Consider the following 27,951-nt stretch of genomic DNA (forward strand, 5'->3'; position numbering starts at 1 on the left):
CAGTTTGAGAAAACTGATCAAGTTCAACCTCTCTGTTTATTGAATATTTTTATGCTTATTATGCTTCAATAGGAAGTTAAATATAACTCATAGTAGATACATATCTAATTTTATTTATCCATTAATCCACCAGTAGATGCTCAATTTGTTTCAGTGTTTTAGTTAATGTGATGTTTTCTGCAATAAATACTGTGGTGCACAGGTCTCTTCAAGACAGGGATTTCCCACAGTGGCTGCACCGACTCGCCATCCCATGACCATGCGAAAGGATCCCCTCACCCACTCTCATCTTGTGTCATCTTATTGATGACAGCCATTCCCGTATGAAGGTTTATCTCATTGTGTTGCACACCTTGAAATAATATAATGTTATAAGTCAATTTATCAATAAAACTGGGAAATAAGACTGATGATATAATGTGGTATATGTGAGAAAAGTGTAGCAGAGTGGGCTAGTGGAGAACAGCAGAGTGCTGCTCAAGCTGTGGTGGTCAGGGGGACCCCCGGGGAGGCTTACATTTATTTGAGCAGGAGAGAAAACAGGCACAGGGATGTCCAGGAGGAGAGCCTTCCCATCAGGAAGGATAGCAGGTGTCGGTGCACTGAAATAGGGAAGGTGTGTTCAGAAAGCTGCTCAGTGAGGCCGGTCCAAAGTGATGGGTAGAGAGACAAGTCTGGAAATGGGCAAGGGCCATAGCAGGAGATCCCCATATACCCCCCACACACATTGGAGCCTTAGTTACATTTTAATGAAAAGCCATTGATGGATTTCAAGTAAAGGAAAGCCAGATAATGACTGACATCATGAGAATACTACCCTGGCTGCTTTATAGAGAATGGACTATAGGAGAAAGCATTAAAGCAGAAGACGTCTCTTGAGGCTTTCATTGTGTCCTGAGGAGAAGCATCCAGGCATGAGTGTCAGAAGTGGAGGGGATAAAGCACTATGACTGGGACTATGTTTTGAAGGCATGGATGACAGACAGATAGAAGTCGGCTGTGGAGAACGGAGATCAAGAAGAGCTCCTGTGAGTTGGGCTGAGCAGTTAAGCAGACAGCTGGTCTGTTTTCTGGAATAGACTAAAGCAGGGTTTGGGTTTGGGTTTGGGTATTTAATTAAGAGCTTTCTTTTGAGCATATGAAGTTTGAAATGTCTACTGAATATCTGAATAGCAATGTCAGATAAGAAGCTGGGTATTTTAGTTTGGATATCATCTGAGTTGCTAGGTGCGGAGACAGACTTAGAGGGTCCATGGTGTTCCCATAACGACAGGAGAGGAGATTAAAAGAAAACCACTCAGAAGGGACTGTGTGGAGAGCTGAAGACCCGGTCTAGGAAATTGCAGCATAAAAATGTCAAGCCATGGAAGAGTTGTTATGTTGGAGGAAGGAAAAACAAGGACATGCAAACAGAACAGAGGGATGCCATAGGGGGAGAGCAGACCAGACCCCAAGGTCTGTGCCTTATATGGAAAGGGGACAACTCTTCCCGAATTCCATCCTTCTGATGTTCCAACTAAGACCCGGATGTCAGCCTCCTCCCTCTTGGAAGGAAAAAAGTTTCTAGTTGTCTATTATGTCACCTTTAGCCAATCATACCTCTCCATGCCCTCTAGGATAGCTTGCCCACTCCTCCCCTTCCTAACCTCTTATAAGCCCCGACCTCCCTGACCGGGTGTGACTTCCCCAGCCTGTGTTTCAGACCGCAGAACATCACCCGGGAGTGACATTCAAATACACTACCTGGCCTTTTGTCACCTCTCTTCGCCTGCTTATTTTGGCTAAAATTTATCTTACGAGAGTAAGTGGCAAAAAAAGGGTTAGAAAAGATATACAAACTCAGGGAGTGTGGTGTGATGGAATCCTGGGAAAGAGTCTTTGCAGTAGAAGGGGTGAGTCCCCCATGTGAATATTGAACATGATTCAAGTAACATGAAAGAGAAAGCGGATCACCCGAGTAGGCAAATAGTCACTCATGTTACTGGCAAGGGGTTTGCAAGGAGTAGTGGAGAACAGCCTCGGAAGCAGACAAAGGACAGAAAGAGGTTCAGAAATGGGAGACAGCTTCCAGACTTTGCTTTGAATAGCAGAAGATGAAATTTTATCGGGAGAGTTATGTGGATTAAGGAGAATTAATTATCTTTTTAATATGGATAATATCAATGCCTATTTAGATTTTGATAAGAATAGTCTGGTGTTGAAGGAGAAATCAATGACTCAACAGAGAAAAGAGGAATTCCAGGGTGCAGGCCTGTGAGCAGTGTGCAAGCGGGCGCAATGCAGAGCCCTGCCTGCAGGGAGGGGAGGGCGGAAGTGCTTCCTCGCCAGAGGCGGGCAGGCTCACTCGCGCCAGGGCCGGCAAGTCCCCTCACACATGTGCATCCCCCTGGCCGTGGCTACGTACTTTGTCTCCAGTTTTTGGCTAGTCTGCAGTCTTTTTTTTATTTGAAATCTCTGCATCTGTGTCCCCAGACATAGATGTAAAAAAATAGGTTGTGTACTGTGGATAAAGTGAAGATTCCTATGGCCAGGATTCTCAGCTGGCCCTGGTTGGCTTGCTCACTGCACACGTGTGGGCAATGAGTTGTTACTGACTCCGTATAAAGAGCTCTGCCCAGTGCTCTGGGCTGCACAGCTGCAGAAGAGCAGAGGCTGGAGTGGTGGCAGCATCGAGGACAGAGACTGAGACGCCTGCGGGGGCGAGAGGCCCAGAGGCAGAGGCTGGCTTGCTGCGTGCAGATTCCCTCTGAGTGGACAGGATACTAGTGATTGACCTGCCACGGTGGGAATAAAGTCGGGTATAAACCCTTTCACTCCAAGAACATTCCATTGTCATTCCTCTGTCTCATTGAATCCATAGTGAACTTGCCTGGGGCTGAAAACCCATTGGCAAGACAAGCCCTTTTTGGGTTTCTTACCTTGTTCTTTTGTTTGGAACAAATTCCTCTGGCTCCTCATTTTCTCTGGGTTCCTGTGTTTCCTTGTATTAGATAGATCATCACGTCTCCTTGTCTAGAGAGCAGCATCTTTATGAGGAAGGCATCTTGTGATACCCATAAGCTTGAGACACTTTGCTCACCAGCGCCTAGTCCTTTTTTGGTATTGGAGCCGCTGTCTCTGTTGGTGGGATGTGCGCAGGTTGCCTTTCCGCCCACCAGCAGGCAGCGGCTGGTCCGTGTTGATGGAGGCTGTTAGCCTGCCTCCGCCTGTCCTTTGTGTGCCCTGTGCTGCTGCTGCTGCTGGGATGGCTGCAGGAAGGGACCCCCGCTGTCTGCCAGGCAGCCAGGGCAGCCACAGCGGCTCTGAGGAGGGGGAGGGCAGTTCCTCAGAGCAATTGTGGGCTGGTCTGCCCATGAGAGAGACGGAGGAGTCGGTGGTGGATCCTGCATGCGCCTCACCAGCTGGGCTGGGAGATGGATGGGAAAGCTTGGAAAGCCTTGCTGTGCCTGCCAGGTAGGGAAGCCCAGACTAGGACTGAACTCACACTGCCAAGGACGTGAACTCTGTGAGTCCTTTCTGTCTCTCTGGTTGTATCTGGGTAGCTCTTTGTGCCCCATTTAGAGGCCTTTACTGGCCTTATTTTCCCTCTACCAATCATGTCTATTTTTCTGCCTAAGAATATCACAATGACAATTTTGCTTTTATTTTCCAAGAGCTGTTGTACAATCTTATCAGGTAACCATTCATTCTATTGTCATGGTAATGGCCGAAAGCTAACCAACACAATAATGTATATAATTGTTGAATCACTATGTTGTACATCTGTACCCAATATAACATTGTGTATCAACTATATTTCAATTATTTTTGAAAGTTAACCAATACATTCAGAAAGAATATTTCTCTCTCCTGTTTTAATCAGATTATGATAGAAACTTTCAGTGACATCATAAATTATATTTAACAGTTTTTAATTCTAAATAGTCTATTAATTCTTGAAGGCTGACTCTGTTTTAGACTGGCATATATAAAATGTCCAATGATGTGAAAATCTAGAGTTTAGTGCAAAGCATTATTTTAATAAGCAATCCACTTCCTGTTTATGTTATTCAATAGGAAGAATTTCTTAAATTCTCTATTATGATATGAGAAATATAATAGTGTACAGTATATTTTCTACAACCAAACATTCACAAAAACAGTTAAGAGGTGGGGTGTGTGTGTGTTAACATTTAAGTTCTACACTAAATTTAAAGCACAAGATCCTTCAGCTGTTCTTGTGAGTAAAACACTAGGATAATTTCAGCATCTTAAAATATATCTTGTTTTATGAATTTCAGCCTAAACACATACAAATTTCCTTCAAGTACAGGGCGATGTTGTTTTCTAATATCTTTTCTTTCTTAATTTTCTAACACTTGCAGCTTTTCCTTTTTTTAGAAATTATTCTTTTATTAATGCAAAAAGCAAAAATGTAAACAATGGCATTTGTCAGGTGAATTTTGGACACCAAAATAATCTGTTCCTTTTTTGACAAAAGTAGATTTTCCTAGCTGAATAAAGCATAACTGTGTAAAAATTACACCTGGATAGAAAAAAAGGTTAGTTGACTGAACCCTTGAAATTTAATCAAAAGCTCCCCATGCTGGTGAACATAAAACTGTTTTGCGGGCTTCCTTCTTAGTGTTTTAGGGTGTAAAAACGCAGTTAGTACAACTGCTGTTCCTACTGACTAAATTTGACATCTCAGCAAAAATTCTCTCCTCAGAATTAATATTTAAGATGGAAATTACTGAAAAGATTTAGTATAGATAATTTTTTGACATGTAGACACTGGGTATATTCATTGGCTTTTTCCATAACCCTGCCATAACGTCATCTTGACTATGCTTTCATGCCTGAATATTGTGATCAGTATCAAGTATAAAAATGTCTTTTTAATCGCAGTGAAGTACATGTAGTGGCTAAGACCACAGGTTTCAGAGAGAGAGAGAGTACTGGGTTCACATCACACACTTCTGTTCCTTAATGCCAGGGCACCTCAGGAAATGATTTAACCTCACTGGGTGTGTGATTCCCTCAATGGTAATATAGGGAGAGTAAAACCCACCTTCCTTGGTAAAATGATTATGAAGATCAAAGTAAACAATGCATTCAAAATGCCTTGGACGAAGCACAGCGCTTGGAATGTCGGGTGTAACTGTCATCTGTGATGGGAGCAAGAGCAGTGCTTGGTATCCATGGCACCCATTGTGTGAGGTGGTCATATGCCATGATTCTGAGCCTGGCACCACAGCATAAAGGGCATTCAGGACTGCTGCCTCTCACTGCAGAAGGGCCCAGAGAGGTTCAGGCTGCATTCTACTTTAAGATTCTTTTAAGGAAAAAGAGATATTTAAATATTTTTCTTAACCTTCACACCAAAGGCATTCTCTCCCAAAAAAGAAGTATGAAGTAATCTAAAAATTGTTTTAGAAGGTTTATTTTGCTAGGATGCTTTTCCTATGGCTGGACATACTACTTGGGACTATAAATAAGGTCATGTAGCAGTGTATTCGTTTTGAGTTCCTTCCGGAGAGATACCAGCTCTCGATGATTACCTATGCACTAAGCAGGCTTAGTCCTATAATACACTAGCTTTATGCTGGTATATGTGTTTCCATAAACCACTTTTTTCCTCTCTCTCACTATACTATTTATAGAAATGAATGTGTTACTGCTAAAGATTTAAACTAGTAACTTAGAAAGGAGGATTATAATGCTGTCAAAGGCTTGATCTGTCACCATGTCTCTCTTCTTATTCATCATTTTTCTCTTTATCTGTTTCTTTTAAATCTTTTTTTTTTGTTTTTTTTTTGAGAGGACATCTCTCATATTTATTGATCAGATGGTTGTTAACAATAAAATTCTGTATAGGGGACTCAATGCACAATCATTAATCAACCCCAAGCGTAATTCTCAACAGTCTCCAATCTTCTAAAGCATAACAAACAAGTTCTTACATGGTGAACAAGTTCTTACATAGTGAATGAGTTCTTCCATGGTGAACAGTGCAAGGGCGGTCATATCGCAGAAAGTTTCGGTTTTGATCATGCATCATGAACTATAAACAATCAGGTCAAATATGAATATTCGTTTGATTTTTATACTTGATTTATATGTGAATCCCACATTTCTCCCTTATTATTATTATTATTATTATTATTATTTTTAATAAAGTGCTGAAGTGGTAGGTAGATGCAAGATAAAGGTAGAAAACATAGTTTAGTGCTGTAAGAGGGCAAATGTAGATGATCAGGTGTGTGCCTGTAGACTAAGTATTAATCCGAGCTAGACAAGGGCAACAAAACATCCACGGATGCAGAAGATTTCTCTCAAAACAGGGGAGGTGAGGTTCTAAGCCTCACCTCTGTTGATCCCCAATTTCTCACCTGATGACCCCCCTGTGACTGTGCCTGTCTTAGGTTGTTCCTCCCTTGAGGAATCTTACCCGTCTCTGGCTAACCAGTCATCTTCCGGGGCCATACAGGGAAATGTAAAGTTGGTAAGTGAGAGAGAAGCCTTATTGTTTGAAAAGGTTAGCTTTTTACTTCTTTGCATATTTATGCCCTGTGGCTTCTATGCCCAGCATTTGTCTTGAGGTATCTTTACCACTTGGAAGAATTATGATACTCGGTAAATTTGATATGAGGCACGAATTCTATTTAAGGGTTGTAATTAGGAAGGAAGAAGAGAAGCTATAGAAGTAGCAGACAGAAGAAAACATGGGAAGATTGATTATTTCTTTGACATATCTTCTTGTAGTGTAACATAAGCATGTATAGGTTTTAAGCTACTAATTAAATTGCGTGCACACATTAACATAATAGGAATACAGCTACATAACCAAAGCAGACGTACAATTACCAGCCATCTCCAGTGAAACCAAGAAAACCAGTTAGGCACCCTAGGCGTTTGTGAAAACTTATCAATGATATGATGGATATTGTCTAACTGAATTTGAATAGTTTGAGAAAAATCAGACAAATTAAAACAACATATTCCTGGGAACTATTCACATCCCATATGTTCTTTTAACAGTAGATAGTCTATAGTCGCAATATTTTGGAGCACTGCAACTTGCACTTCTCCTAATTCTTGGTTGAGTTCCGACAGTATAGATCCAGTCAAACCCTTGCAGCTTTGAAATGTGAATAGCTTACCTGGTTAGAAAGCAGGTCAGTGGCAGAGTTTTGAAAAAACACAAACTTGTCCAGGCTTACTGAAGCCCAGCCTGCTTTGAAGTCTTATGCCAGGCTTTTCTACTTATGGAATTATCAAGGCATTAGGAGATGGGCAGAAAAAGGATGAAGCTCCTTTCCATTGAGTGGCATATGGAGCACAGAGGAAATGCTTCTCAGGAGGTCCCTGGGGCCTTCTATCCTTGCAAGTGATTAGCTGCCAGGTCAGAAATGTGGCAAGTGCCAGCAGAATGAAAACATGGTTACCTTCTTTTAGTAAGCGAACTGAGCCCCCACTTTAACTGTTTTGACTATTTTTCAATGTATCCCTTGTTCACATAATCAAGTAATTGATTCATTGATTGTATATGTCAAAATTTTAATAGGCTTTGATTTACATACTAACTCCATCAGTGTTCACTGAGTGCCAGTTATGTACCCATTCCTGTACTTGTCATTGATATCATTACATAATAGGGATTAAAGGAAGTCATAAAGAATCAAGACATTTATCAGTCTGAAATTGATTGCATATGCTATTACATAACTAAAAATAGAGGGGATTGAGGAATTCAAGCAATATATTTATACAACAGATAACAAGGATAAGATATACTTTTTGTGTTTAAGAATAAAATGGAGGGTAAAACATTTTAGCAGGCATACAACTATGAATAACAAAATTGCATACTGGAGTATAGAACATTTTGTTAATTGTTTTCTATGAAACTGTGTAGCATATTGAACAGATCTATGTATTTGAAAATCAAGTTCTGAATAAAACTATTTGACAGCCAGGAATAGAAACATATTTATTTGAAGAATAATATATTTCACTTTAGAGAACATTATATGTCATAAGAAAAGAAGTAAAAGAAAAACAGAAAAATTGATGTAACTACAAAGATTATGAAGTGTTTTCTCTTGAAATGAAATGCAATAAAATATATTTCTGTGTAATATAATTCAAATATTATATTTGAGATGTCAAAGGAATAATTATAATAAAATGGGGAATAATATTGAACTGATAAAGCATTATAAAAATATAGAAGAAATATAAAATAAAAAAGAAAATTATGTTATGAAGAAAAGTAGAGTAAGCATTAGCTTTAAATGATTTATGACTTGAAGACAGGGCTTGTCATCCTGAAGAAAAACATTTACAAAATACATTTGGAAACCAAATAAAAATGTCAAAAATAAAATGTATTTATTATGATTGAAAATATAACTAATGAACAAGTAAAATATATAACTAGATCTAGTTTTCAAAAAATGATATAGAATTTTATATAGCTAAATATATAATGCAAAAATGTAGTACAACAAATATCAAGTGAAAATTGCTAGGAAATCTGGGCAAAAACATGTTGTCACCACATAGAAGTAAATATGTAAAGACCTCTTAATTCTCTTTAATGATAAAAAATGATAAGAAAATTAGAGCAATATTTACCAAAGTTTTAGTGCAATGTCTTTTAAATAGCAAAGCACTTCTTCAAGTTTTATAGAAGAAAAAGAACTTCAATAAATGATACTTTAGGAAATAGAGCATCCATATAATCTGTATAAAATTAGTATAGGACAAACCTTAGCTCACTCAGTAATGAATGGAGAAATTACGTTAACTACAATTATAGTGACACTTAGAATATTTAATAATAGCACATGAGGAAATACAACTGTGCATGACTAAATAAATGAAGTCATGGGAAAAATAGAACACAAATGTCAGAAATCATGAGCATGTGGAAATAATAATATAACCAGCAAGGTCCAGAGGTTGGTGAAATGGATGTGCGAGTGTGAATGAGGAGTACTCTGTCCCCCAATATGTACAAGTCTTCCTTGTCATTTATGTTTTCATAAAGCCAATTCTTTCCTTGGAAGAACAACTCATTCACAATTTAAAGCTGGAGAAACAGCTAACAGAGGTATAATTAAGGTATTACACATAAGTTTATCTAAATTGGGTGCATTTTTTAATGGTGGCAGAATTTGTAAATGTACTGGTTTCCTTTTCTCTTAAGTGATGGTAATTAAATGATGTAGAAAATTGAAGAAATAAATGTTTATATAAATTATTTTAGCATAACAGTATATAACATTATTTTAGTATAATAAAAAAACTATAAAACTATGGCTTCTTGAACATACACCCATCCAATACATAATTAACAGGCTGAGAAAAAGAAAAGCAAAGGAAACATAGCAAATGTAAGATGTAATAAAAGAAATGAAACATATTTATGACATGCATAAATGGAAATGAAATAGATACACATATTTAAAAAGGAGTATTATACAGGATTAGTGGAAAAATGTAGATTTCTGTTACAATAAATATTCATCTCTAAAGGATAGTATAATTGGCTGGCTTACTGTCATATAGCTTCCAACACCTTCAAATTTACTTTTTTCTCCATGTGGGTAAAATTACAAGATTTCCAGATTCTCTCTTCTGACCTTGGTGCATCTCCATACCAACAGGTGTTTCAAAGAGGTGGAGAGAAGAAGCGCATCTCCATCAACAGGAGATTACAGTGGGAGTGCGGAGTGAGGACACTTGGGAACCAGAGGTTTGGTGGGGCCCATTTGTAGCCGGGTCACAAGAGAGAGTGGCAAGCAGAAGTGGACAACTGCTTGTAAGCAATAAATGGGTTTCTATCACTTTGTTTCTCCCTTTGACTGATTTCAGTTTCAAACATTATTTGACCAAGGCTGGTAGCATACTTTTCCCACCGGAGTTACACCTGGAGGTAGTTGGCAGGACCTCTTGTGGGTAACATTGCAGTATTTCCAGAATCTCTTGCCTGGCTTTAGTGCATCTCCATATCAAGAGGTGTTCCTAAGGGATGGAGAGAAATAGCCCATCTCCATATGAATAGGTAATTACAAGGGTGAGTGAGGACCTATCTGCACTGGAGAGGTTGAGTAGGGTATCTTTTTCTGAAGCTGGGTTGGGAGAGACATAGGACAACTGCTTGTAAGAAATAGATGGGTTTCTTCCACTTTATTTCTCCCTTTGACTGATTTTGGTTTCAAAGGTATTTTGCCTTGGGATTTTCCCCCAGAGTTACATCTGGTGGCAGTCAGCAGGACCTCTGAACCTGAATTCTGTCTAAATGGGTGTGATCTTTGGGCGGGCTGCCCCTAGCTGTGGTGGGGAGATGCTCAGAACCCCCACTGTGGATGGTGGGGAGGCCCTAGTGTCTGCAGAGGTAGAGGGTGCAGCTTCACCTGGGAGCCCCTGTCTGTGAGGCTTCCAATTGGGGAACCCCCAGTGGAGAACTGGTCTAGGTTAAAGCACCTCCTAGAGGGGTGGGGCTTTCCCAGAAGAGGGGGAGGGTGGAAACACCGGAAGCTGTGGAATTAGCTTTCTGTGAGATAGAAGACTGCTCAGAGGCCCTGAGCGGCTGTGTAGCAGCCAGGATTGTGTGGTGCCTTCTCCTTGAGGTAATGGAAAGTATTATCAAGGAGAGAGAGGGTCTTCAGCAGGTGAGAGACACAGGTCAGCATCACTTGGAGGGGCTGGGTGATGAACTATGGGATGCCCTTAAGGAAGAGAGACAGCTATTGAGAAGACAGGTCACGCTCCTAGAAGGATTCCTTAGAGCAGTGAAGAGCAGGGAGGCAGCCGGCGAATCCACATTGCAGGCCATGGGGGAGGGAAGAGCAGTGTCTTCACCCCAAGATGGTACGGGAGATGCTGGGGGAGGATGAGAAAGTGGGGCTGAGGGCCAAGCTGTTGCCAAGGTCACCACCCAAGGCACCCGCCTCTCCCATATTAAAGGCCTGCCCAGCTGTAATTAAGAAAATAAAAATGCAACAACCATGGGCTCCTCAGGGGGAGGAGCCACCCCCTCCCCAGGTTGTGGAGCACTCCATGCTCTGCTCCTATACCCAGGATGAGCTGGACATGAGCATATGGTTTAGGCAGATGCCATCAAAACCTCTGCTGATGTGGCTTTTCCGTCTCCAGGATATGGGGGTGGAAAAATTGTTATGTCAGGTTGTGAAATGAGTAGACTGGCTTCCCTGATGACTCTTCCTTCCCTCCGGCAGTGGTTGCAAAGTGCCCATCATGCCACAGGGAATCAGGCACTTTTGGATTGGCTGACAGCAGCCATCAGGGCAGTTTGGCCTAATAACAGTGATTTACCATACTTACCCACTAGCTGGAAAATGTATGCAGAGCTCCAGCAGGTGTTATGGGAGCTGGGCAAGAAAGTATCATCTATAATATGGACCTCCAGGGCCCCGATGAGGAGTTGTTCACTGTGGGAATGAGAAATCTGGTGCTGCATACAGCTCCCCATCTCTCCTTGGGTCCCTAGTGACTACTCTTACCCCTCACATAGGACAACTCATAAGGGAGGCTACTCATACTTAGCAGATCTGGGGGAGGTTGAAACAATAAGGGCTCAGAGGGAAGTACAGGCTATGACTGAAAGGAGAGGTGCAAAGGGCCCTGTGAAGGTCTTAAGGACCCAGATATGGGTTGATTTGATAAAAGTTGGGGTAGTGAAAGAGAAACTTGATGGGAAGCCCAGTAGGATTTTGCTAGAACCGTGGCACCAATTAAAGCCAGAGCAGTAGTTCCAGCTGCTGAGGTCCAGGACATGGAAGCCAGAAGCAAAGGCCCATGTAAAGAAAATACCATGGAAAATATTTTAGGATATGAAAAATGAAAAATAAATATTTCTGAGATAATAAAAAGAGATAAACCATATTAAAAGATTTCTATAAGTGTGTCTAATGATTAATCATAGGCTCTATATTCTATCAGAATTTCTTACATATGAATTAGTAAATGATTAGCATATCAAATCTTAAAAGGGCACAAACCTTTATGAAAAACTTGAAGATGACCTATCAATATAAAAGCACACATGAATCACAAACACGAAAATTAGATCCACAATAGGGCTCATTCAGACTTGGTGCATCACAGAGAGAAAAAATAGGTGATTACCACTAGTGTTGTGAGTAAAATAAAACAACCAAACGCTGCCGTCTGTGGTGTGTCAGGGTAAATGCTTGATGGGAAGCAGCATGGACATATTATTCAGAAAAGGGCATATATTTAAGTAAAAAAATTAACAACAAAATCAAGGAATTATTTACATAGATATTCATCTCAGTGTTTAAGATTAGTAAAATGTTGGAAGAACTCTACATTTATAGTAACAGAAAATCTTTATATGTTTCCTATCACTAAGGCAAATATAAATATTTATATTCAAAGGAGTGATTTTCTATAGGTATTTAAAGTCATGAAAATATTACATAATTTTATATTGAGAGAAATATGGAGCTATATAGAGTGGGATTCCATTTGATATCTGATATAATTCATGTGTCTTATTAATCAATTTAAATTATTTATTAAACAATATGCATTGAAAGTAAGAAACCAAATTTTATAATATATAAATATATTGATGGTAGGAGGACACTTGCCTTCATTTCTTCTTTCTGTTTCATTAATATTTTATATCATTTATACTGTTATAACATGCATTCATAGAGTAAAAATGGTAGCTTTTATAAACAGAAGTCAATATGATTTTGTCAAGAAACAACCTGCAATACAATATGTTTTTATTTTTTCTTTATGTAAACAAGATGTGAATTCATGATACCATTTCAAAACCAATAGCCACTTGAACTACTTGAACTTTCTAGTCCAAATGCCATGGTCTCATGCACTATTTGTCTCTGAGCTAGATGAAGACAAGTTGATGAAGTAATATGGTGGGAATGAGAGAACTGAGGAGGTGATGCTGTGGGAAGGAGTGGAACGGACATTCTGAATCGGAGTCAGGGTGCCTCACAGAGAACGAATGCCATCAGTTCAGGGTGACTGTGTGAACTTAGAGGACAGAAGGTGTGTTTGGGCTGATGTATCTGACCACCTGCAGGGCACAGGACTTGCGCTTTCCCCACCATGCTGGGGATCTCAGAGCTGACACACTCCTTCAGCGCCAGGTTATTTGCTCTTCCTGTTCCCCTGGAGTGAAGTGACCTTCCTCTCTCTGTTTCTGAACCCTTCATTGTTATCCTCAGCTATAATATACTGCCTTTTCCTTATTTCTAGATCTTGTCACCTAAAATAGTTGAATCCTTTTGATTTGCTAACTGTGTTACTTTCTCTCTCATATCCATGGGACTGTGAGTTTGAGACAAGAAGATATTTAATCTCTCCTGTTTCCAGCATATTCTCATACACAGGCCAATGAGTGGTACATGGCAGTCATTCAATCAGTACCTGTGAAGTTGATTGTTAAGACATGTCTCCTACAGTGTGTCTCAAACTTTTACATTGTTTACTTTCAAATTTTAATTTTCACAATATATAAAATCAGTTTCCTTTACTTATTAACAGCATTATTTTGTGTCCTATGCCTTTTACATTTTGATTTCCTCTGAACTATTCTACAGTCCCTGGAAGATAGCAAAATACTATTCCTGTACTATTTTCCCAAATCAGATTCCCCAGGTGAGTATTATTTAGCTAATGGCAATGCACCAACTTCTTTTCCTGCCCATGAAGCAGAGCTTTGAAATAATCAGATTTCATAATTTTTCACTTTGATTTATTTATACACTTTATGATTAAAAAATTCATTTACTATCCCCAGTTGACTATTAGAGAACAGAAGACATATTTATTGTGTGATAATTAGAGAGCAATTACAGTGCTTTCTGTTCAACTAGTTTTATAATGTTATGTGTTCTTTTGCTGAAAGGTGGCAAATAATATTATAATGTTATTCCATTAATCTGGACATGAGTTTTCAAGATGGGAGTTATTATAACCATTTCTAATATAAGATAGTGTCTCAAGATCTTAAACTTGTTTACTTAAATAACAAGTTTTATTGACCTTTCTTGATTTTATTGTTCTTCTTATGATGGCTCTGTTGTACCTGCCTCTGAATTCTATAGACATTGAGATGCTGCTGAAGGAAAAATAAAGGGTCTCTGTGCTGACAGAACAAAAGCCAAGGAGCAAATCAGCCCCCTCCACATCTTCACCGTCTGAATCTGCTCACGTGCATCTTGATAGTTTATCCTAAGTCAAAGGTAAATTTTCAGATCCACAGGAGACTGTATACTTAGATTTTTTTTCCATGTTCTAGTGGAGAAAAAAGTACATTTGAAGGTGTTGGAAGCTATATAATGGTAAACCAGCGAATGACAGTATCCTTTAGAAATGAATATTTATTGCAACACAAATTCAGGTTTTTCCTTTAATCCAATATAATATTCTTTTTTTAAATAGGTGTGTCTATTCCTCTTCCACTTATGCATGTCATAAACATGTTTCATTTCTTTTCTTGCCTCTTATTTTTGCTGTTTCCTTTTTTAACTACCTTTTCTTTTCTTTATTTTTGCCTGTTAATTGTGTGTTGGAGTGTTACATGTTTGAGAAGCCTCAGTTTTATAGTTTTATTTATGCATTATACTAAAATAATGTTATACTGTTTTACAAAAAAGAATTTACATAAGACATTTGCTTCTTCATTTTGTCTGTATCATTTAATTATCATCACTTAAGAAAAAAGCAAATGAGTACATTTAAAAATTCTATCACCATTCAAAAATACACCCAACTTAGTTGTTATTTATTTAAAGACATTTAAAATAAATTTATGCACAATGGCTTTAATTATAGCTGTGTTAGCTGGTTCTCCAGCTTTAAACTGTGAGTGGGTTGTTCATAAAGGACAAGAAAGACTTGTACATATTGGGGGGCAGAGTACTCCTCATTCACACTTGCACATCCATCTCACCAACCTCTGGATCTTGTGGTTATATTATTATTTTCACATACTCATCATTTGTAACATATGTTCTATTTTTTCCTGTGAATTCATTTATTTAGTCATGCATCGATGCACTTCCTCATGTGCTATTATTAAATATTCAAAGTACCATTATAATTCTACTTAAGAGTTTCCTTGTTTTATTTTCCAGCTGGATGCTCTATTTCCATAAGCATCACTTACTGAAGTTCCTTTTCTTCTATAAAACTTGAAGAAGTGCTTTGATGATTAAAAGACATTTCACTAAAACTTTGGTAAATATTGCTCTATTTTTTATATAATTTTTTATCACTGCAGAAATTTCAGAGATCTGTTACATATTTCCTTCTGTATGGTGACTAGACATTTTTGCCCAGAGATCCCAGGAATTTTCACTTGATACCTATCATACTACATTTTTGTATTATGTATTTAGCTGTATAAAATGCTATGTCACTTTCTGAAAACTAGACCTGGGTATATATTTTTATCATATTCATTAGTCATATTTTCAATTGTAATAAATGTATTTTAATTTGACACTTTTGTTTGGTTTCCAAATGTATTTTCCAAATGTATTTTGGAAATGATTTTCTTCAGGATTATAAACCCCTTTTCAAGTCATAAACATTTGTAGTTATGTCTACTCTGCTTTTCTTCGTATCATAATTTTCTTTTTCATTTTATATTTCTTCTCTATTTTTATCACAGTTTATCAGTTCAATATTATTCTGCATTTTTATAATTCTTTGACATGTCAAATCTAGCATTTGAATTATATTACACAGAAATATATTTTATTAATTTCATTTCAAGAGGAAAACCTTCAAACCTTTGTAGTTATATCAATTTTTCTATTTTTATTTTACTTCTTTTTTTACTTTTGATATGTGATGTTATCTAAAGTGAAATATCTTACTCTTTAAATAAATATGTTTTTATTCCTGGTCATCAAATTATTTTTACAGAACTTGATTTTGAAATGCATTTAAAGCCTTTTAGATCTTCAAAAAATGCTACACAGTTTTATAGAAAAACAATTAACAAGATGTTCTATAGTCTAGTATATAATTTTGTTATTCATTATCACATCCCTGTTAAAACACATTGGCTAATATTTCATCCTTTAATAGAATATTTTATTCTTAAACACAAAAAACATCATTATTGTCTTTTGTGGAAATATGGCTTTGAATTCCCCAATCCCTTCTATTTTTAGTTATATAATAGTATATGCAATCAATTTCAGACTGATAAAAGTCTTAATTCTTTATGAATTTCTTTAATCCCTACTCTGTCATTACATCAATGATGTACAGGAATGGGTACATGACTGACACTCAATGAACACTGATGGAGTTAGTATGTAAGCCAATTCCTTTTAAATTTTTAGCATATATATAATCTCTAAACCAATGTTTATGTTAATAAGGGATCAATTGAAAAACAGTTAACAGAAAACAGTTGAAGCGGTGTCTTAGTCCATTTACTAAAAACAAGGGGAATATTTTTTCTTTCTATAGGCACTTGCCACATTTCTGACCTGGCAGCTAATCACTTGCAAGGATAGAAGGCCCCAGGGACCTTCTGAGGAGCATTTCCTCTGTGCTCCATATGCCACTCAGTGGAGAGGAGCTTCAACCATTTTCTGCCCATCTCCTAATGCCTAGACAATTCTATGTACTTAAATAGGGAGGCAGTCAGCCTCCAAAGAGGGAGGTCTGCAGTCAGCCTGGACAGGTTTGTGTTCTCAAAACTCTGCCACTGACCTGCTTTCTACCCAGGTAAGCTATTTACATTTCTAAGCTGCAAGAGTTAGAAAATTAAGAAAGAAAGATCATATTTGCATACATTTAGAAAACAGAACCTCTCCCTGTACCTGAAGGAAGTTATATGAGGTTCGCTGAAATGTATGGAGCAAGATATATTTTACGATGTCAAAATTATCTTAGTGTTTTATTCACGAAAATAGCTGAAGGATCTTGTGCTTTATATTTAGTGTAGAACTTGTACACACAACCACTTAACTGTTTTCATGAATGTTTGCTGACAGAAAATATGCTGTACACTGTTATATTTCTCATATCACAATAGTAAAATTTAAAAATTCTTCCTATTGGATGACATAAACAGGAAGTGGATTGCTTATTAAAGTAATGTTTTACACTAATCCCTAGATTTTCACATCATTCCATATTTTATATATGTCAATCTAAAACAGGATCAGCCTTAAGGAATTAGTAGACTATTTAGAACTAAAACCTGTTAAATATAACTTATAACATCATTGAAAATTTCTGTCATAGTCTAATGAAAATAGGAGAGAGAGAGAGAGGGAGTTATTCTCCCTGAATGTATTAGTTAACTTTCAAAAATGATGAAATATAGTTGATACACAATATTATATTGGCTTTAGATGTACAACATAGTGATTCAGCAATTATATACATTACTGTGTGGTTAATTTTTGGCCATTACCATGACAATGGAATGAGTGGTTACTTGATAAGATTGTACCACAGCTTTTGGAAAATAGAGAAGAAAAATTGTCATTGTAATATTCTTAGGCAGAAAAATAGATATAGTTGGTGGAGAGAGAATAAGGCCAGTGAAACCCACTACATGGGACTCAAGGAGTTGCCCAGATAGAGCCAGAGAGCCAGAAAGGACTCAGAGTCAGCGCCCTTTGCAGTGTGAGTTCAGTCCACAGGCTCTGAGTCTGGGCTGACCTTGAGACCTGCTCCAGCTGATGCAGGTGAGAGAGGGCAGAGACCTGGGACAAGCATCATGATGAACTTTCCTAAAAAAGCTGAGGTGTGACTAGCATAGTGGGAACAGGAGGGACTTATCTTGAGGCTAAGATTCCTTTCAAGAGCAGAGAGTCGGGGGTTAGATCCCTAACATACTCTTTTGTAATCAGCCAGTGACTTGTCCTGAGGCAGGGCATGCAGTCTTACCCGATGGGTTCCCAGGGCTTGGGAGTGGCCACTCTCCTGGAGAGGCACAAGAGGTTTGTCCTGAAGAATCCCTTAGAGGGCTGGCTGTGGATAATGACATGCTGTCTCCCACCAGAGACAGACATTGGGAGACCATCTGACAAGCTTATGCCCTCGACCCTTTACCTTTTTCACATTCTTGAAACTCAGTAAAAGACAGAATCCCAGCTTTTGGGTGTGCCTCTCTCTGAGGTTGCCCACACTGCCCCTTGAGTGTGCACCTCTTTACTTACAGTAAACTTCTCATGGCTCAACTGACTGCATTTTGTCCCTGCACTCTCCCAGTTGTATGTGTCCATGTTACTTGGCTATTTCATTCTATTCTCTAGGCTTAAGTACAAGCCTTCCTCTGTCTCTGTCCCACCTCAGTGTGGCAGGGAGGGGCTGCTGGGAGCTCTGATCTGGGCTGTAAGTTCCCATCCACAGGGCTTGCAGCCTCATACTTGCTGGCAGGCTGCCTGAAAATCCCCTTTCTTTGCCTCGGGAAGTTCTTGGAACATCATCTCACTCCATCCAGTGCTCTGTGGCTCCCCCAAATCCTGGGGTGGGAGGGACTCAGTCCACATGGTGCAGATCCAAGGGGACCCTGGACATTAGTGACTCTGGCTTTAGGAGTTGGTAAGGGAGGTGCCCTATGCCCAGGAGTTCAGTGACCTTCCCTGATTTCTGTTCTTCCTTGCTCTCTGTGGCCTGCAGGGCAGCTGTCATTCCTTCCTACTTTGCCTTAATGGATTCCTTCCTGCCCTTGTGCTCTGACGTCCCTGACTCCAAGCCACAAACCTCCCAACAATGCAGTGAACTGCAGAAGGATTCTTGAGTAAATATTCTGAAAATTTAGTAACAAATTAAGAATAAATTATGGATCATTGAGCAAAGGCAATAAAGAAAATACCATGAAAAATAAAATTATGACTTAAAATATATATCTATATATCTCTATTTATCTACTTATCTATCATCTCCCTGTCATCTACCTGTATCTGAGAAGAAGAAAAAAGGATGAACTATATGAAACTTTTTAAATTTAGTAATTTATGGGGCTCATATGACAAATCAAAGGTTGGAGGTGTGTAATGCATAAGCATCTCTTCCATGTTAGGCAGATAAAGATCTCACATTAATTTTTAAAATGGCACAAAATTTCAGTGAAGAAGAATTTGCAGATGTCTATAATACAAAAGAGCATATGAATGATAAAAATGCAAATTAAATCCACAAACAGGGCCTTGCTCTTCTACTTGCAGAATCACAGACAGGAAACAAGATGATTATCAGTGATTCTGTAAGTGAAGTTAAAAGAAGGTAATATCCTCGGATGGTATAGGATAGAAACTGAATGGGAAGCAGTCTAAAATATGAATCAAAAAGAAATTATTTTTAAAAAAGTAATTATAGATTCAAGGAACTAGTTACATAAAAATTAAGTGCTGTTTTAGATTAACAAAACCATAGAAGAACAACATATTTTCACTAATTTTATTTTTATTTTTGTTGATATATTTTCATTGAAATATAGTTGATATACAACGTTATGTTGGTTTCAATTATACAACATAATGACTCAAGTTATATACATTTTTAAAAATAGAAAAGTTGTATCCAAATTCTGTTAGTAAGGCAAAATATTAGTAGCTTTAAATACAATTCAGATATGATTTTTCTAAAACTATTTAAAACATGAGACTAAGGGCAAAATTTAAATATTTAGGAAACAGAGTCATATAGCATGATTCTACTTTACATCTGATATATTTTTTATGGTCTATGTCTATTTACCTATAGGTATTTTTTAATTTATAAAAAGTAAATCAAATCTTAGAGAAATATTATACTTAATGGTGGGATTAGAAGTGCTTTTATTTTTCAAATAATCCAGTGTTCTTATTAGGATTTCATAGGGTGAAAAAAGATCATTTTACAAAATAGTTCAAAGTAATTATAATTAAAAAATAAAATTTCATATTTTCTTTACACATAGAAAACAACTGAACCCTTGATATAATTTTAAAACAAAAGGCAGTTGACCAACTTGAACATTTTCATGCAAATGCTACCGTTAAATTCAGCATTGCTGTCCATGGCATGGGGGAGGGGCACAGGAGGGAAAACACTGTAGAAACTGAGAGAACCGGTGAAGTGATGCCGTGGGACAGAACAGAATGGGCATTCTGTGCTACATGCAGGGTGCTTGCAGAGAACAAAATGCTGCGAGTTCAGGGCCCGTCCGTGGGAATTTGGAAGAGAGCAGCTGACCTCATGTGTCATCCTGCCCACACTCCCTGCGCAGGGTCTTGCCCCCACCACCGGGCTGGCCCCTTGCAGGAGACACGCATCCTCAGCACCACACAGCTCCCTTCCTGCTCTCCCTGAGCGGAGCTGAATCTTCCACTGTTATCCTCGGTATAAATCCCGATTTGTTTGCATTTAGAGAGCTTATCCTGTAAAATACATGAAACCTTATGACATATTTGCTCATTTCTTTACTTTCTCTCTCTTTCTCTTTCCTGTGAGCCTACAAACTGTACTAAAACAGGGACTTCACCTGTCTTATTCACAGTGCATTCCCACACTGTAGCAGAGAGCCGGGTACGTGACAGGCACTGAACAAACCCCTGTGAAGACACTATTGAACAGAATATGTCTCCCATTGTTCTACACATTTTTACATTGTTTGCTCACTTTTCAAAATCTGATTCTCACAATCTGACTCAGTTTCTGTTCAGAACAGTGTTTTATGTGTCCAGTGTCACTCATGTTGCTAATGTTCTCTGACAAATTCTACAATTTTTGGAAGACAGAAAGTTGATATTGAAGGCCAGTGTTTCCCATAAGCAATGCTCCAGGCTGGCATTACACATGTGACGCCTGTGCATCATCTCTTCTTCCTGCCCTTGAAGCAGAGCTTTAGGATAATCACAGGTTTCATGATTTTTCACTTTGATTCACTTCTATTTAATTATGGTTCTTGGTTAAATTTGTTGTGTCCAATTGATTATCGAGGAGAAATTGCTGCACATTTGTGGGGTAGAAATCAGACAACATTCATAGAGGTTACAGTTTTGTAATACTTAGTGTTTTATGTTAGAAGGTAACAGACACTGTCAGACCCTCATCCCTGTGACTTGGACTTGAGCCCCATGAGGTGGCATCTACTGTAACCACATCTAGACAGGACCGCCAACTGAGGTTTCACATCGTTTACTTAGAAAGTGAAAGAATAAGTTGTACAAATGTGGTTTGCCATTTAAACACTTGTATGTCTCCTTTGCTAAGGTGGGTTTCTTAGACACTGAGATGATTCATGTTTGGGGTCTCTGTCAAGAGTCTGGAATCAGTGAAGAAGGGCTTTGTTTCTGGGATGATCCTCATGTGACAGGTTCCTACAAACATCTTTAAAAAGAACCTATATAATATTATGTGCCTTTAGGGAATGTATACAAATGAAATATATTCAACATTTCATTTTGGATATTTGTGACAGTGACCACATACTTGACAGAAAGGACAAATGAAGAAAATATGCATATTACCTAAGATAAATTTTCAAGGTGACCACAAATGTTTTTGTGATTACAGATTTGAATTTCAAGTTGGAATTGAATTCCAAGAAGAGTATCTTACAAATATGCATTAGGTGAAAAACAACCACGTGGAAGACACATTGTAATCTGTTAAATATATGAAACAATATTTATATGGACTATGCCCAAGTCCTCTTGAAAAAGTAATCTACTTTCTCTAAATAAATTGTAGTAGAGCGTTTTTGCAAAATTTGTTTGCAACTCTTACTTATACTTATGTCCAAATCCCAGTAACAAAAGCAACAGGAATGACTAACAAGAACTTCCCAGGGGGCTTCATCCTACTTGGCTTCTCTGAAGGCCCCTGCTAGAAACCATTCTCTTCTGGGCTGTGATCCTCTTGTACACCATGGTTGTCCTCTCCAACTCAGCCATCATCCTGCTCTCCTGCGCGGACCATTGGCTTCACAGTCCCATGTACTTCTTCCTTAGTAACCTGTCCTTCCTGGATCTCTGCTTCGCCACAAGTGCTGTGCCCCAGATGTTGTCCAATCTGTGGGGGCCAGACAAGAGCATCACCTACACAGGCTGTGCCATCCAGCTCTACGTGTTCCTCTGTGTGGGTGTCACAGAAGGCGTCATGCTTGTGGTGATGCCCTTTGACTGCTGCGTCGCTATCTGCCGGCCCCTGCACTACACCATCATCATGAACCGTCTGCTGTGCTGGAAGCTGGTGCTCACGGCCTGGCTGTGCGGCCTGCTGGAGTCTGTGACCCAATCTTCCCTCACATTCCAGCTGCCCTTCTGCTCCCACCACCGCCTGGATGACTTTCTGTGTGAGGTGCCTGCCCTCATAAGGCTGGCCTGTGGAGACACCTCTGCAAATGAATTGCCGATGTCCATCACTTCTGTTCTCTTGACCATTTTGACAAAGGTGTTGATCGTGATTTCTTATGGCTTCATAGCTCAAGCCTTGGGGAAAATCCAGTCTGAGGAGGGAAAGCAGAAGGCCTTTGCCACCTGCCCCTCCCACCTCACTGTGGTCCTCATGTTCTTTGGGACAGTGGCCACGGTGTACACAGACCCTAAGAACCAACTTGCTTCAAAGCACGGCAGGTCCTTCACCTTCTTCTATGCTTTGGTCACACCACTGCTGAACCCCCTCATCTATACCTTAAGGAACAAAGAAGTGAAGGGTGCCCTGCTAAGGCTGCTCTGCAAAGATGTACCCACAAAGAAGTAAAATGAGATCTTTTGAACTCGGAGGAAGTAGAAGGTCATGATACTCACCACTCCCTATCAGTGAGAAATTTTGAATCATCATTAAAAAAGGGTGGGTTTAGTTATAAGGCATTAATTATGATTTATTTTCCTTTATTCCCATGTTTTTACAAGTTGTTTTTAAAAAAATATATCCAAATATGATGCTAGGTTTGGGCATCTAATGAGTAGTCAAAATATATTTGTTTTTGGAGGAAAGATCTTTGTGGAGTTAAATTTCAAAAAACATTTATCTCAGGCAACATAAGTACCATGAGCTGAAAGTTTTAAATTAAAAACTGTTAAATTACAAGATATCTATTATTAATGAAAAGTCATAAAGAGAAATGTGTCTTATGTATTCTAACGTGCGACTGGAAGGAAGGGAATTTTCTTGGCATTTCCCTAGGTCTTTACTATTTATACAGTCTTTCCTTTTAAATTTATGACAAGAAAATGTTGGCAATAAAGAAGTAATATCTCCTGCACTTATTTAACTATATAAAATTATTTCATTTCATGTTGTGAGAAGATGAAGCCATGACAGATGCCCATTAGATTTTTGAATCCAGATCAGCTGTGGCCAGTCTTATTCCCTGAGACAGACTGATAACTTAAAGGTGACTTTAATAATGTAAAATAAATATGAAAAATGTGAATGCCTCATTAATTCCCTGAGTTATCTCCTTTGTTATGAAGTTGTACAAATACAGCTCTGTTCAAATTCTATTGATTTTTAGCAATTGGAACTCAGGCATTAAACTGCTCCCACCAATTTAATGCAATAATTCGAGTTGGAGGTTTCCATTAAGTTTGCTGAAAGCATCTAGACCCTTCTGCCGGTAGAAATTCCAAAGCTATGAGGTACCTTGTAGGCCTATCTGTTCTCTGGCTTATCACGGAGGCTTTGGGGTGCTGTCAAATGTCATACCAAGAGTTAGGCATAGGTCTGGGAGTAACATTCCTGGAAAATGTCTGGAAAGCAGATGGCTTAGAGCTAGAGGCTACAATTCATCTCGTTTATAGACCCTTGTAAACTTTGATGAATGTATTAACTAGATTACTTAAGAGACTTCAAAGGCAGCAGTGGCAGATTATCAGCACCTTAATCAACAGTGTGGGTTTACTTCTTGTACTTTCAAAGTCCAGTGTGGAGGCACACAGCTCTCTGGGGCGGTGTCTAGTGTGTGGGTTTCACAGTCCAAGCTGCTTCTTCCTTGGGACCCGTCCATTTCCACGTGTGATCCCATGAGAGAATAGAGAGCCAGACAACTAAATGCTTCCTCCCAGAAGTTACACATGCCTCTTCCTCTTATGTTTCCAAGGACAGTGGAAGTCAATGGTCAAATAGGCTGTTTGAGATTTTTCTAAAATTTCTACACAATCGCAACATGACTGGGTGATAGGGATTATGGGAATGCTCACTGCATGGACATAAGGTAAAAAGAAGGACAGAGTTCCTGAGGCTTCGTGGAGATGGGAGGAGGGTTTCACGAAGCTGAATAAGCAGAGATTCACATTTCAGAGTAGTTGCAATTGTGTGGAATTGTTTTTGTAACAACTGATGAAAACTTCATAGAAGGAAGATTTGCAAGAAATCCTTTGCACTGTTGGCTGAGCCAATGAAATGGCCATTGTGTATGTATTTTTATTTATCTTCTCATTTATCTTTCTTCACTATTTTGGTTCTTTCAATATCCATTCAATCCTTTCTTTCAAATAATTGTATTTTTTCCATTTATTTACACTTTAAAATATTTTCTTTGCCAACATGTGACCACTACTGTCAGTCCTGTTAAATGTGTGAATAGATGCTTTTGAACTGCACACATCAACCACTGTTCACATGCTGAGTCAATTTATTAAGCGCAGGAGCAGATGAGCAGTCAGAGATGCTCAGCAGATGGAGCTCTGGCTACCGTTTTTACGCATGGACCCAATATGCAATGTATTTCAAGTGATTTTGTGCAAATGGACACTGACCTTCTTCCTACTCAGAGAAGTGTAAAACACAACTAAATGAGAAAAAAAGAGTCCTACCATTTGCAAGCCAGAGAGATCCACAGCTAGAGCATTCTACCCAACAAAAACAGGAGAGAACTTAAACATTCAAGATAGGCCATATCCTGGGCCATGAACATCCTGAAGAAATTTACAAGTACTGAAAATATATATGGTGTGTTTTCCTGTAGTAATGTTACCAAACAATATCAATAACACATTGCACCCACTTCATGAAGCTGTGAAACTGCTCCTGCCTGACAAGACATGACTGTGGAAATTTAACTAATGGACATATTGAAAGCAAAAGTGTTCTGGATTCAGAAAAATAGACATAGGATGGGTTATTAAATGGAAAGCCTACAAACAGAATTTGGAAGAAAACTTCTAAAATAAAAAATGGAAATCATAACAAATGGATGGAGGAAAAATAATAAACAATGTTTAAAGGGAACAAAATAACTTTCAAAAGGGAACTTTAATCTTAAGCAACATAAAAGCAGATATTAAATTAGAATACCATACTTTAAAATAATATAGGAATATAAATGTTTTGAAATTTTTAAAAATTGAAGTATAGTCAACACACAATATTATATTAGTTTTAGAAGTACGACATAGGGATTCAACAATTAAAGACATTACAAAATACCCTCCAGAATAGGTGTAGTTGCCCTGTCACCACACAAAGCTACTACAATAGTACCGACCTTATTCCCTATGCTATACTTTACATTCCTGTGGCATAAGTATTTTTTTACTACAAGTTTGTACCCCTTTATCCCCTTTACCTCTTTCACACACCTTCTCACCCCTCCCTTATGACAACCACCAGCTTGTTCTGTATATTTATGAGTCTATTCTTGATTTATTTGTTTCTTTAGATTCCACATATAAGTGAAATCATATGGTATTTGGCTTTCTCTGTTAGACTTATTTCACTCACCAGTCTGGATGCCTGTTATCTCTGTGTGTTGCCTGAGTGCCGTGGCTGGGACCTCCAGTGCTACGTTGAATAAAGGTGGGAAGAGTGGGCATCCTTGTCTTGTTCCTGATCTTAGAGAAAATATTTTCAGCTCTTTGCCATTGAGTATGATGTTGGCTGTGGATTTTTTTGTATATGGCCTTTATTATGTTGAGGTATGTTCCCTCTATACCTACTCTGTTGAGAGTTTTTATCATGATTGGAGGTTAAATTTGTCAAATGCTTTTTCAGCATCTGGTGGTATAATCATGAGATTTTTATCCTTCCTTTTGTTAATGTGCATGTCACATTGATGGATGTGCAGATAGTGTATCATCCAGGCATCTCTCTAATAAATCCCACTTGTTGATGGAAGGTCCTTATGATATATTTTTGAATTCGGTTTGCTAATATTTTGTTGAGTATTTTGGCATCTATATTCATCAAGGATATTGGTCTGTAATTTTTTTTGTACTGTCTTTGTCTGGTTTTGGTATTAAGAGACATGGTGGCCTCAGAATGAGTTTGGAAGTGTTCCTTCCTCCTCTATTTTTGGAAAACTTTAAGAAGGATGCATATTAGCTCTTCTTTATATGTTAGGAGGATTCACCTAATCGACTTTCTACCACTTTGTGTCTCTGCTTATTTTGGAACCCCTATTATGAGAATAATGTTCCATCTGGAGTTCTCGCAGAGCTCTCTCAGCATCCTCCCTTTTTTCTTTTTTTCCCCTCTGTTCCTCATCTTGTTTACTCTGCAAAGCCCTACCTCCCAGCTCACCAGTGCAGTCCTCTGCCTCCTGCAGCCCACTGTTCATTCTACTGCATTTTTCACTGTGGGTATTTATCCTGAAGCTCTCAATGACTCCCACATATATTGTGCCTCTGTTGAAGTTCTCACTCTGATTCCCAATTCTTTCCCCAGTTCAGTGAGCATCTTTATACCTGTATGCTGGATTCTTTTTAGGGAAATTGCTTATCTCCATTTTGTATAGGAATTTTCTGGTGTTTTGTCTTGTTCTTCTGTTTGGAACATATTCCTCTGCCTCCTCATTCTGTCCGGGCCTCTGGGCTTCCTCCTTTGAATTAGATGCCAGTCTCCCGGCCTGGAGAGTCATGTATTTATGCAGCAGGCATCTTGTGGGGCCCAGAGCTCACACCCCCTGCTCTCATGAGCCTGGTTCTCTTTTGCAGCTGACACTTGCTGAGGTGGGGCTATGGGAGGGGCCAACCTCCTGCCTGTCTCCTGGTCAGGATGGCTCCCCATTGTTGACCTCTGAGTGCCCTTTTCTGTGACATGCAGCTGTTTCTGCCGGAGTGTGCTATGGGTCAGACGGCCCTGTGTGTCTGTCAGCAATGGCCGAGCACCCCTGGGAGTGTAGCAGGGCTGCAGGGAAGGGAGGGCCTGAGCCGGCAGGGCAGGGGGAGGGCTTCAGAGCTGGCCCCACTACTGCCTGGCTGCAAGCATCTGCGGGAATGCTGGGAAGTGTCCTTCTCCTCCATAGACGGCTCCCTCAGAGCTCTGGTCCTCTGCACACTTCCTAAGGCTAGAAAGCCTTTCAAACGTCTCCTCTGTGTTGGGTCTCAGAGGGACCCACAAAGCACTCCAGTCCTCCCCAAGTGATGGATCTCAGCCCCCCTCAGTTCTCCACGCCTTCCAGTGTCCCACCCTGTCAGCTCCAAAGCCAGTGCAGTGGAGAATTGTCTTTCTGATTCAGATCCCCAGAGCCAGGCATGTTGGGTCCCTGGGCATGGGCACCTTCCCGCGCTGGGCCTCTCCCTCCTGCCCGCGAGCTCGGAGGGTCCAGGACGCAGCGGCTCTGCCTTCCTGGTGCGGGCTTCTCTTCCTTGCCAGGGGCAGGCGATCTGCTCTGTGGCCTTCGGGGAGCTCCCGGTTAGGTGCCCTCATCCCAGCTGCTCCTGGCATGTGCAGGGAGGCGGTCGTCACGGTGACGCCCTGTCCTGCCATTGTCCTCCGACCGAGTCTGGTTACTGTTTAATTCTCTCATCCCAGCATCTTCTCACTGGACAACTGGACTCATTTACACTTAGTTTACCAGTTTATTGGTACAGACTTACTAAGGACATCCCAGTGTTTTCTAGCTGATTTGTTCTGGCCTTGTCCCTTTCTTCTTGCTGAATTCCTCCATAAAGTTGTGATTTCGACGTGGAATGTCTTCATTCCTTTCTCTTTCTCTTCCGTGAATTCTCTGTGGACTTTCACTATGTGGTAACC

The 27,951-nt window shown here is 39.3% G+C and overlaps 1 pseudogene; it reads left to right on the forward strand.

Moving 5' to 3' along the window:
• The first annotated feature begins 21,799 nt into the window (after positions 1–21,799).
• Positions 21,800–22,734, forward strand: LOC118926131 (olfactory receptor 2H2-like; annotated as a pseudogene).
• Positions 22,735–27,951: the final 5,217 nt, after the last annotated feature.

The sequence above is a fragment of the Manis pentadactyla genome, chromosome 13, assembly GCF_030020395.1.
Source record: "Manis pentadactyla isolate mManPen7 chromosome 13, mManPen7.hap1, whole genome shotgun sequence".
In the NCBI taxonomy this organism is placed as follows: Eukaryota; Metazoa; Chordata; class Mammalia; order Pholidota; family Manidae; genus Manis; species Manis pentadactyla.